Genomic DNA, 13,541 nt, shown 5'->3' on the forward strand with positions numbered 1-13,541 from the left:
ACCAGATTTTTTGAAAACTTGTGTCTGAAGAAACAGAAGAATAGAATGCCATTTCTTTAATGCTCTAATCCTTGAGCATACAGTGTAAAATTAAAATCAACTGAAAACATTGTACAAAATACTTTAATTTTGTGAGTTTCATGCGTTTTTAAAAGAAAACCCATGTTGGTCAACATAGCCCCTGCTTGGGGCTATGTTGGCCACCCCCGGGGCTAAGTGAGCCACCTGTAAGGAAGCTATGTTAACCTTGTTCAGTTGATTGTAACTGCACTTAAAAAAGCTTAGTATTATGCCCTTACACTTATCTTTCGTAATGTTTGTAAAACTCAATACCTTTGGAGCTGAAAATTTAAAAAAAAAAAAAAAAAAAAAAAAATTAAAGAACAGTATCAAATTTAATAAGTGAGTTGGCGTGAAAAGAAACTTAAAAAACAATAAGAGGATCTACTTCTCCACTAAATAGGATCGTTTTAAACTCAAAGAAAATGGATTTGAAACCTTACGCAAAAAAAAATATAAAATGTATGTTTTCTTAGTAGGTCAACATAGCCCCAGAAAAATGGTCCACATAGCCCCGATTGAGATTACCTCAAATCAAAGTCATCCAACTAAGAAACAAGGAGTCAAAAGCCATAAATCCATACACTAAAATCAAAGGAAAGGGGTCTACTTCAAATAGAAACAAAGATTAATAAGATACAAAATAAATACTCGCCACAGCAAACAAAATTCAAAATTAAAAAAATCGCGTTTTCCGGCTATTTTCGAAGGTAAACAAGAATGTTACAGCACAGAGCATAACAGAGGGGGACACCATCGATGTTGATATTTTAAATTGTTAGTCTACATCTCTGCCAACCTTTTTTCTCATCAAAACATCAAATTTACGTTTTCCTATACAAAATTCTCACGATGGTTATCATAGCCCCGTGGCCAACATAACCCCGGTCTCCCCTAAACGATGTCAATTGAGATAATTGAACTGATAATTATGAACGGAAGGTGAATATTTTGCGTTATGTCGACCAGGTATAAAACAAAAAACAATAACATTCCTCAGATATGGATAAAAAGAAAATATATTCGATAAAATTTTATTTTCCTGCTGTAGTGATATGCTACAAACGAAAATATAAAATTGATACTGAAATATGTAAAAATATTTCTGAATAATAACCGCTCCGAAATAAAACACCCGTAATACACTCCCGCTTCACGTGTAACCAGCGTTTATCAATTCAAAACATCGAAGGTAAACAACTGTTGAGGTTCCAGATTTCTGACCTTGAAAGTTTCACTTATAAGTGAAACATTTTTGAGACACTTCCTTCCTTCAACAGTTGCGCCAATTTCCCTCAACAGTTGCGCCGTCGAGACAAGGCCTTCGATTCGTATCGAAGCCTATATACATATTCTGTGTTCGTACTTCGTATCTCGTGTCTTCTCGTGTCTTCTCCAGGTGTCCAGGTATCTATGACGCGCCTTTTGTACAGAAACGTCGCCGTTTGTCCAGAAACCCAAAACCACCAAATATATACGGGAATTTTTAAATATATGTTACATTATTACTTATATGGAAGAAAAATGACAATTATATAAGCATTGTGCAATTATATGTAGAAAATAAAGCAAAATAATTGAGGAAAACGATTGAGAAAAGTGTCTCTTTTAGGTTAGGTGTCATCGATGTTACGGCGATGTTGTCAATTGTAAATTAAATTAAACATTTTTAGATTCAACTCAGAATGTTCACACTTACCTTCATGATGAATAAGTTTAAGTGGCTAGTGTTTTTTAATTGTGACCTCGCTTTCGCCGTTTCTACCATGAATAGTAAGTATTTCTCCATCATTACGTTGGTTTCGTACAACTGAATGTTAGGAAGGGGTTTGCCGCAGATGCCATGCATTATTTGCAAAAGGCTTATTTCTTTTGCGGCAACTTCCCGTCCCTTGAAGATTAAATTAAATCGTTCATTTGAGGGGCTTGGAGGACAAGTCGCCTAAATGAAGTTTTTCCTATTCAGAGAAAAACTTGTTTAAACCTTCAAAATTACATGGAACCTTACGGTGAGAGGACTACTGTATCACTGCGATACCGTCCTATAAGAACTTGTGTCAATTCGTAAAGCAGATATTAAGGGAGGTAACAACTGATTACTCTCCTAATGATACAACCATTCATGACCCACGCAATTTGTACTCATAGAAAAATGTTCACAAAAAGTTCTATCAAAAGTGGCTCAAGGCCCATTGATCTGCAACCAGAGTTAAGAAATTTCATAATGAAATTTCATGAAATCTCATGAAATTTCGTGAAATTTCATTTAACACGCAGAATTCAGGATCAAACCCTTGAAACTTATGAATCTCCTTAAGTTCATTTATAGGCACGTGGTAAACTGTGAAAGGGAACTTTAGAAATGCCCAGAAAGTTGAGTAAAACAGCAAAAACATAATTTTGAATTTTTTATCCTAAATTTTGGTTGAACACACAGCCGCACCGGTTGAACACCAAAATAAATTTTACGGATAAAGTACCTAAGACGTTAGCTTTCATATTTGGAGCAACACAAATTTCTTGACTATAAAGAATCCTAGTACCCCCTAATAGTATATCGTTCTTTTGGTACAAAAGGGAGGGATCTTGAACTATCTTTGAAACAATTTTTAAATGATTTTTTCATTTGTCTTTGATTTTTTCAGAAATTAACAGTTTGAAATTTGAGGTTAGGGTCCCCGGTCCCCCTCCCCATGATGAGCCAGAACTGCCATAAGAGAAAGAGTAGTAAGAGAAGACCAGAAGAGAAGAGCTGAGAGAAGACCGCGCTCCAACTGGTCTAATTGACGAATATTATTCTCTTTGAAAATAAAAACAAATTCTGTTAGAAAAAATAAGCATTTTTGACATTTTGTCGGTCGAAAGAAATTTCATTGGGAAAAAAGAAATTTCATGAAATTTCATTCGATGAAATTTCTTTTAGCAACTCTGTCTGCAACTAAGGCTGTCTCACACACCCTGGATGCTGAAAGCAACGAAATACACCTCGTTGGCTGAATACTATTCATGGTAGAAACGGCGAAAGCGAGGTCACAATTAAAAGACACTAGTCACTTAAATTTATTCATCATGAAGGTTAGTGTAAGGCCTTGTCTCGACGGCGCAACTGTTGAGGGAATCAGGTGTAACTGTTACGAGTTTGTTGCACCAACCGAAGTTCCCTGTCTCGACGCACAAGCATGTGTTCTTGGAACTTTTAGGCCGGAATATTTGAACAACATTAATATTTTTAGGTTAAACGATGTCAATTGAGGCAACTGAACTGATAATTATGAACGGGAGGTGAATATTTTGCGTTATTTCGACCAGGTATAAAACAAAAAACAATAACATAACACAGATTGGGATAAAAAGAAAATATATTCGATAAAATTTTATTTTCTTGCTGTAGTGATATGCTACAAACGAAAATATAAAATTAATACTGAAATGTATACAAATATTTCTAAGTAATAACCGCTCCGGAATAAAACACCCGTAATAAACTCCCGCTTCACGTGTAACTAGCGTTTATCAATTCAAAATACTAAGAAGGTAAACAACTGTTGAGCTTCCAGGTTTCTGACCTTGAAAGTTTCTCTTACTAAAGGGTGGTTTCACGATAACTGGAATAGTTTTGTCGCCGTAACAGACAACACATTTTTCGGTCACATTTTTAGTAGTAATGATAATCACGCGAATTTTTTTGCATTAATCTACACAAGGTTACGTGTCATAACGCTTTTCAAAGATTTATCGCTCTTCTTCTCAATTTTAATACATAAAGGGCCGAAAATGTGCTGTCTGTTACGCGGTAAAAAGTCAGCGTAACAGACAGCACATTTTCGGCCATTTATACATTAAAATTGAAAAGTAGAGGGATAAATCTTTGAAAAACATTTAAACACGTAACTCTGTGTAGAATAATGCAAAAAAATTCGCGTGATTGTCATTACCACTAAAAATATGACCGAAAAATGTGTTGTCTGTTACGGGGACAAAACTATTCCAGTTACCGTGAAACCACTTGGAAACCACCCATAAGTGAAACATTTTTGAGACACTTCCTTCCTTCAACAGTTGCGCCAGCTTCCCTCAACAGTTGCGCCGTCAAGACAAGGCCGAAGTAAGTGTCTCAAAAATGTTTCACTTATAATTTAAGAGAATCTTTCAAGGTCAGAAACCTGGAACCTCAACAGTTGTTTACCTTCTTAGTATTTTGAATTGATAAACGCTAGTTACACGTGAAGCGGGAGTTTATTACGGGTGTTTTATTCCGGAGCGGTTATTACTTAGAAATATTTGTATACATTTCAGTATTAATTTTATATTTTCGTTTGTAGCATATCACTACAGCAAGAAAATAAAATTTTATCGAATGTATTTTCTTTTTATCCAAATCTGTGTTATGTTATTGTTTTTTGTTTTATACCTGGTCGAAATAACGCAAAATATTCAACTCCCGTTCATAATTATCAGTTCAATTATCTCAATTGACATCGTTTAACCTAGAAAAATTAATATTGTTCAAATATTCCCGCCTAAAAGTTCCAGGAACACATGCGTGCGCGTCGAGACAGGGAACTTCGGTTGGTGCAACAAACTCGTAACAGTTGCACCCGATTCCCTCAACAGTTGCGCCGTCGAGACAACACTCAAAAAAAGGTAATGTCGAAGTAGCATTAACCGCCATGTTGAAATGACATCACAGAAATTATGTTGATATAGGCTGCACTCCCCGTACCCTAACATGGTTTGACTTAATTCTACATTTGCCGTCATGTTCAACCAACATGACCGAGAATGCTTCTACCTGTCATGTTGAATCAACATGACGGTGATATTCGAGTAACATTACGCATGTTAATTCAACAAAATTCATGTACATTTAGCATTATGTCAGACTGAAACTGTATTACACATGTTGTTTTACCATTCCTTTGGTTGAAAGAACATTAACACTTTTTTTTTTTTTTTTCTATATATATTATTTGCACAATAGCAATTTTGTACAATAAACACTTTTAGACTTCATATAAGTCTTTTAAAAGCTTGTCTTAATTGTCTAAATAATAATAAACTAATTCTAGATACATTTTATAAAAAGTACTACCTTTATAATATTAAGGAGAAAGGATAAAGCCGATTTACTTCAAAGTAAAAAGGCCTTATTAATTTATCCGTGTAGAATTGGGCGTCCGGACTCGGTCAAAGCCCGAAAAACCTCCGATCACGTCCTAAGAGCGTAGAGAGGCACGATGATTAATATTATGAGAATTTTGAGAACCCCTGGATTCCAAGCTCATGGGGCTTGCGACGTTTTAATCGGCGGAGGCATCGGTCCCATTCCAAGAGCGCGAGCGCTTCAGGGTTGGGGTGCCGATGCAACCTGCTCTCATATGCGGTGTACATCCATACTGTACAATAGAGTCGCAAAGTATTGGAGCGCCGATGAAGCCAATCCATGAACAGGTGTTTCCGAGCCGCGTGTGCTCCGAAAAGTGTGAACCAAGTGTGAACCTTCAACGGCATTTTGTAACACGGTGGCTTATGGAGAAATCAAGAACTGCTTGTGTTTTTTCGACATTTTATAATTCAATCAGCATTAATTTTTGCAAATTTTGCCATTAAAAGGTAGTCAAAGCCATAATGAATCTATTGATGTATATTACTCCTAGTAAATATTCATATTGGGATTTAATTTCTGACTTATACTAAGTGTGAACCAACCGGCATTTCTTATCACGGCGGCTTACGGGAAAAGCAACGACTGCTTGTGTTTTTTCGACATTTTTTAATTCAATCGATATTAATTTGTGCAAATTTTGCCATAATTAGATAGTCAAAGCCATAATGAATCCATTGATGTATGTTACTCCGGGATAATATTCATATAGGAATTTAATTTCTGACTTAAGTGTGAACCAACCGGCGTTTTTTAACACGGTGGCTTATGGAGAAATAAACGACTGCTTCCCAAGTAGGTAGCATGAATTGCAATTTCATTGCAATGGATTGTGAGTTGATTGCAATTTTTGCTTGTTGCCTATACGTTCATTTGAAGGCGCTGAAAAAGTTGCAATTTTATTGGAATGAACTTGCAAGAAATATAGGTTATGCTTGTTGCGTAACCTTCTTTTTCGAGGCACTATAAAGACTGCAATTTCGGTGCGATCATGTTGAAACAAATTCACGCCATGTGCCTGGCATCCAATTTTCTAGTTGTTTTAAAGTTTTTTCGACTTAAATGTCTCGCCTAACCCATATAGCCCAACATATTTTGAAAATATCGTCACCTTTATCAAAATATTCTCATGGCAATATTGTAATTAAAATATTTTCAAAATATTTTGAAAATGTTTTTAAAACATTTTAAAGGAATATTTTGAAAATGTTTACAAAAAATATTTTTAAGATAATTCAAAAATATTGCCTGTAAACATGCATGTTAAAAATATTCCTTAAGAAAGTTTTGAAAATATTTTAAAAATATTTTTTGAAAATATTTTTAAGTTCTCAAGTTAGTATGTGGTATAATTTACACCGGTGTTAATTTAGTGTGAGTACCTATTACGTGATATCGAAAAAAAAAATCAGACAAAAAAAATATGAAAAAAAAATAACACGAAAAAAAATGAATAATAGGCAAAAGAAAGAAGCCTGAGAAAAACGGCGTTAATCAAATCTATGATGAAAGTTGAGCCGCGCACTGACGCAATGCATGCTATAACAGCCTTAACAGGCGTGATTTCAACCCAGCTCACCATCAGCTCCCTGTGGCTCAGTGGAAGAGTACTCCGCAATGACAGTCGCGAGTCGGGTTCAAGCCCACTCATGGGCGTTCGGTATTTTGTGCTGCTAAACGTCGTAGGACATTATAGGTAAGTATGGGTTCGAATTATTCTAATTTCCCCGGAAAATTTAGGGGTTGAATTTAAAGGTCGTCAATATTGAAATTTCTTTGCAAAAAAAAATTGCAACTTTTTTACAATGAGGGGGTCAGATGTTGTAAAATAATTGCAATTTTCTTGCAAGAAAGTTGAAATCATCTGGAAATTTTATTTCATTTAAATTGTAACTTTTTCGTTGCAAAATGCTACTTGGGTTGTGTTTTTTCGACTTTTTTTAATTCCATCGGTATTAATTCGTGCAAATTTTGCTTGAAATAGATATCCAAAGCCATAATGAATCCATTAATGTATGTTACTCCTGGATAATATTCATATATGGACTCAATTTCCGACTTATTACCGGCCTACTTAGCCAATTCAATGTGTGTGGACCTAGCCGACGAACGGAGCCGAGTCGGGAGTGGGGAGCGCCGAGCGCGAGTCTCTGCGTATGCGTCATCGCTAGTCGCCGCACACTAGTCTCCGAAGAACTGGACAAAACAGCCTCCAAAAGTGACTTCATCGACGATCCAGTACTTTGCGACTCTATTGTACTCTATGTGTACATCTTGGTGATATAGTCCTCCACAGAATCAATGTCGAGGTCTGCCCGGATATCGACATTCCTCTCGTACCAGCGAGCTTTACCTATGCTTCTCAGAATTTTCATTTGTATTACTTCTATCTTATCTAAATTTGTTTTGGCTGCACAACCCCACAATTGGCAGCCATAGCTCCAAACAGGCCTCAACATTGACTCGTAGAGGAGTAGCTTGATATTTAAAGGTAACCGTGACTTTCGTCCGACGAGCCACTGCATATTAGAGAACTTTAAACGTAGCTGGGCTTCTTTCTTTTTAATATGGGTGCCCCACCTGAGCCTGGAATCCAGGTGAAGTCCGAGATATTTGGCAGCTGTGTCGTGTGGAATTATATCGTTCCCTAGGGAAAGTGGAATGTGTTTATAAGGGCGATTTGTAAAAATTACTTCTACCGATTTTGTGGCATTTAACTTTGTTTTATCTCTCAAAGTCCACTTGTTGATTTTATTCAAGTGTTGTTGAGTTGTATGACGTGCCTCTCTATAGCTCTTAGACGAAGCCAACACGAGAGTATCATCGGCGTAAACTCCCAACTTACCCCTCCTCCCGGACTGTGGGATATCCGCTGTAAAGAGAGAGTAAAGAAGGGGGGACAAGCAAGAACCCTGAGGAACTCCTGCTCTAATGGGTCTGAAACCAGAGGTTGAGTTTTCGTAACGAACTCGAAATTGTCTCCCTGTGAGAAAAGAAGACAGGAGCTCCACATGGTTACAAGGGAGCATTGAGAAAAGCTTTCCAATGAGACGCTCGTGCCAGACACGATCGAACGCTTGTGCAACATCAAGAAAAACCGCCACACAATATTCCCCCTTTTCAAGGGCGTCCTCAATGAATTTTGTGATGCGATGTAATTGATCAACTGTCGAATGCTGAGCTCGAAAGCCAAATTGTGCATCGATAATTAAATTATTTTGTTTGACTATTTCATTGAGACGTTTTATGTACAACTTTTCAAACAGTTTTCCCAGAACTGGCAACAAAGAAATTGGCCGGTACGATGCAGATTCTGCAGGCGGTTTATCTGGTTTGAGCAGAGTGATAATTTCTGCCATTTTCCATTGTGTGGGAATGTATTTAAATCGTAGAACAGCATTGAAGATACCGACCAATTTCATTATTGCCTTATTTGGGAGATTTTTTAGAATAAGACCGGAGATTTTATCAAAGCCGGGGGCTTTTTTGGCTTTGATCTTTCCTTTAATCTCCTTTATAATCTCAGAAGGAGATATGGATTTGATTTTGACTGGTGGGATTTTCTTGACTTTTTTTGGTTTCAATGCGGACACCTCCCCCTGTCCTTGCGGGTCCGAGTCGGAGCTATCAGCGGAAGATGAGCCTTCTGAATCTGAGTAAGGAAGTTCAATGTTCTCGTGGGGCTGAAAAACAGCCTCGAAATGGTCAGCGAGCACTTCAGCCTTTTCTAAATCGCTATTAGCCCAAGTGTTATCTTTTTTACGAATAGGAAATTTCAGTTGCTTGGGGCGTTTTATGTATTTAGTGGCAGCCCAAAGGGAATAATTTTTATCTGCCATGGGGGAAAGCGAACTGATGAAATTTTCGAATTTTTTGTTTAAAAATTCTTCTGTTCGTTTTTTTACAATTTTATTTAACCTGTTAGAGTGAGAAATGTCTTCTGGATAGTGGGTATTATCTGAAATGCGTTTTGCTTTGCGTTTGTATCTGATAAGTTTGAGGAGGTCTTTTGGGATAGAATAAGGCCGAATTTTGTTTGTGGCCACCGGAGTATTAGATATGGCGCATTTTTGTATTTGTTCCACCAACAGCTCCGTCTCTCTGTCGATATCTGCAGGGGAGGCGATTGGAACGTTATTTTCAATTAAAGATTCAAGATCAGAACGAAACTGGTCCCAATTTGTCCTTTTAGAACATATGACTGGGGGGCGATCTGCTAAAATGGGATTTGTGAATATGGACATGATAATCTGTGCATGTCCTGCTAGTTTCTTCATTGCGATTGTGTCACAAGAAGTGCGATCGATCAGATTTAAATTTTTGTACACAAAAAAGTCAATCAAATCCGCCTGATGGCCAGGAATAGTGGGGAAGTTTGTAGGTTTTCCGGGTGTGATGAAATTACCCCCGGCTTTATTTACAGCCTCCAGTAGGGATTCACCTTTTGGGTTTACAATCCTGGATCCCCAACGAGGATTTTTAGAATTCCAGTCGCCTCCCACAAGATAAGTGGGACCCAGTTCATCCAGAAAACTGGTATAATCGGTTGTTGAAAGTACATTTTTTGGAGGAGTATAGATTGAGGCGACATTAAAAACGCCGAGTTCAGTGTGAACACTGATAACGGCCGTTTGAAGTGATTGGGATTCAATTACTTTAATGAAATTATGTTGAATGGATTCTTTGATTAGAACGGAAGAGCCGCCTCTGTGTTTGTTTCCTGGAGGTATAATGATACATTTTATATCCTGTAAAATACCTCTTATAGTCAGTTCTGGTGAACCAGGTCTCTGACAGGAGGGCTATGTCCACATTGAAATCTCTAGCGCAACGTTGAATTCCTCAGCCTTTGCCCGAGTCAGGCCACCGCAATGGGCCTGTTGCATGCAAGAGATACAGCCGCGCGAACATACTTTTTAGAGGTTAAATGACACGAAAATTACGATGGTCACATTAAAAAAGTCTGAAATACACTCCTTACTGCGTAATTTGCGTTGTCAGGAACGCGCTTTTTTAAATTTCCCGCGTCTGGGGGCAGTTTTCTAATCACCGGAAACGAGCAAACGGCGGGCTCGGTGATTTCCGGAAGATGTTGAGTCGTTGTTGTTGTTGTTATTTTTTCCTTCAGTTTGTTTACAAACCCAACGTGATCTCTTATAGCGGTCCATATACACTTTATGCAGTAACCAAATCGATCAACTTTTAAATATCCAACGCAATCCTTCTACATTTCATTTCACGATATCACGAGCTCCGATTTTTAGGTTATGTTGTCAGTTTTAGTTGATCGGAAATAGCCGCGAGTTGCCGTTAATTGTTTCCGTTAGAAAACTGCCCCCAGACGCGGGAAATTTGAAAAAGCGCGTACCTGACAACGCAAATTGCGCAATAAGGAGTGTATTTCAGACTTTTTTAATGTGAGCATCGTAATTTTCGTGTCATTTAACCACTACAAAGTCTATTCGCACGGCTGTATCTCTTGCATGCAACAGGCCCATTCCATGCCAAAAAGTTAAGTGAATTAATCGAATTTCGAGCAGGGAGATTAGTCATATTGTCAAAATCAATTTCGACATCTTCCAGCTCCGTATGAGTCATGTTAGAAACAGACAAAGAGACATTATTAGTACATGAATTGATATTTACACTCATAAGAAAAAACATGAAACATTATTTTGCCGGACGAGATTCCAAATGGCTAATTTTTTCATTTAGAAGTTTAATTTGTTCATTTAATGATTGAATGGTAGCGAGAAGCGCATTGATTAAATCAGCGTTGCCGGTAAGACCGGGTGACGCAGAATTGTTTGACGAATTGCCTGATAGTGCTTGCGAAAAAGACTTATCAAGCGCCTTTGGTTTTGAGGCAGGACGGGGTTTATCTTTTCCAAGATTAGGGAAATTTTTCCCATCATTTTGAGGGGGGGATTTCTTTGCTTTTAATTGTTTTTTTCGGGCTGCTTGAATTTCTTTAGCGAAAGGACAACCCCTATAACTAGCGGGATGCCCGATCGTGCCACAATTTACACATTTAGGATTCTGGATCCTTCCGGGAGTGGGACAGTTTGCCGTCAGGTGCTTCCCTGAGCACTTACAGCAGCGGGGGGATTTTTGGCAGTAGTTACTGGTATGTGCCCACCCACAGCAGCGTTTGCAAATAGGGACGACCGAAGGGTCGACCTTAACTGGCTCTATCCGTACTACAGTGTATGTAATACCTTTAATTGCAAAGATCCGCTCAGTAGATTCCGAGTGGTCAAAGTCCAGTTGATGCACTGGAATTTTTACCAGTTCATACTCTGGTATTTCCTTAACAGGGGTCTGAGTTGCCGTAGCAACTTGAGTTTGCTCGGCGGGGGTGGATGCAGCCGGTGTAGGTGGCGGTTTTGCCTTAGGTTTAATGACACGTTTTCGCATACATACTGCAGACTTAATTTTAAAGTCTTTTGCAAGTAAATCTTGCACAATTTCCTCCTCAGAAATTGAAGGGGGAAGCCCTTTGCACAATACCTTGATATTCCTGACATTAACACTTTGTTGAATTAGCATAGGCAGTGTTATGTTACCATTTGCTTTCATATTGTTTCAGGAGTACCGTGGTGCTCTTGAAACATCATCTACGTACTGAAAGGGGGATGGCGTGTTCTCCTCCTCTCCCTCCTCCTCCTCATCTCCCGCCCCCTCCCTCCATCCTTCCCCCTCTCGCTCCCTCCCCCTCTCGCTCCCTCCCCCCTCTCGCCCCTTCCCCCTCTCGCTCCCTCCCCCCCTCTCGCTCCCTCCCCCCTCTCGCTCCCTCCCCTCTCTCGCTCCCTCCCCCCTCTCGCTCCCTCCCCCCTCCCACCTCCCACCTCCCCTCTCCCATCCCCATCCCCATCCCTCGTATTTTGCTCCTTGGGAGGCGCGGTTATAAGCTTCACGTATCCCCTCCTCCTACCCTCCTGACTTCTCGGGAGATTTAAAGAAGTCATGGGCCGATTCCATAGGAGAATTTGAAAGTTTGCGGTCGCTGCTGGCTGTTGACCGTATGCCCAATCATTCATTGAGAGGGGGTATTGAATTTCCATCGATGAGATTTTGAGCGTTCTGGAGCCACAGTCAAATATATACAGCACCGAACACTTAACATAAGACATGTTGCAGAAGCTTCATGATTTCGTTTCATAAGCTAGACATCTAAGCCACCTGACTCGATAGTCTTGACACAAAGACAAGATAGTCTACTCACTGCGAATAACGTTCAAATTAAAAAATAGCGTACCTATTTTTTATTCAGAGAACTGGTACTATTACTCTTTTCAAACCATTCGTTGGTACATTCTGAAAAAGTCTCTTAAGAAATACGTTCCAAATTATTTACTTAAAAAAAAAAAAAAAAAAAAAAAAAAAAAAAAAAAAAAAAAATTCTGGATACCCAACTGATAAGGTAAAAACACAATTGAGACACTTTTGGAAACAAAATAAATCGACTCGAATAACGCTACTAACGCTCACCATGACAAAAAAATGGTAATAATACTTACACATGAAACAAAAAGAATTACTTTTAAGTTGATGATAGTTTATTATTCTTTTTTCAAAAACATTTTCGCTCGTGTGCGGTTAAGGCTCTTAAAATCCTACGTTTCTAAATACCTATTTGTTTATATTTTTTATTTTCAATGTTTGATTTATTTATATTATTAATTATTATCATGATTTAAAATAAGAATAAAAATGACAATCGTAAACACTGAAGAAAGTAAACATCGTTGTTGGAAAAGAAAAAAATAGTTCGCGATAAATTGTTGGTTTTTATATGGTGCATAATGCAAATTCCTTTTCGTAAATAGTGAATGGAAAAAAAGAAAAACCTAACAATCTGATGCGGTATGCATTTCACACAACTTAGACGGCAAAAAAAGTAATTCAGTGGGATATGGAAACACTTAAAATTCGTCAACCGGAACCACATACCCGGGTGGCTCGGTTGATAGAACACTCCGCTTGTAGTAGGTAGGTCCCGCGTTCAAATCCCGAAAAAGTCGGAAAAGTTTGATAGGTCGGATGGGATGATTCTGGGTTGAGAGAAATATCGGAAGTATAACTACATTAAAAAACGATACAATTTTCATAAAAATAACGTAATTTATTTTAATTTGTAGCATTTGACGTACTCGTATATCAACATGATTGTCATGTTAAATCAACATGATTGTCATGTTAAATCAACATGACAGCATGTTGAGTCAACGTGACGACTTCGTATGGCAACATGATAAGTCATGTTGATTTAACATGACGCCTATCATGTTTCTTCAACATTTTTGATTATGTTCCC

Source organism: Bemisia tabaci, chromosome 1 (genome assembly GCF_918797505.1).
Source record: "Bemisia tabaci chromosome 1, PGI_BMITA_v3".
Taxonomy (NCBI): Eukaryota; Metazoa; Arthropoda; class Insecta; order Hemiptera; family Aleyrodidae; genus Bemisia; species Bemisia tabaci.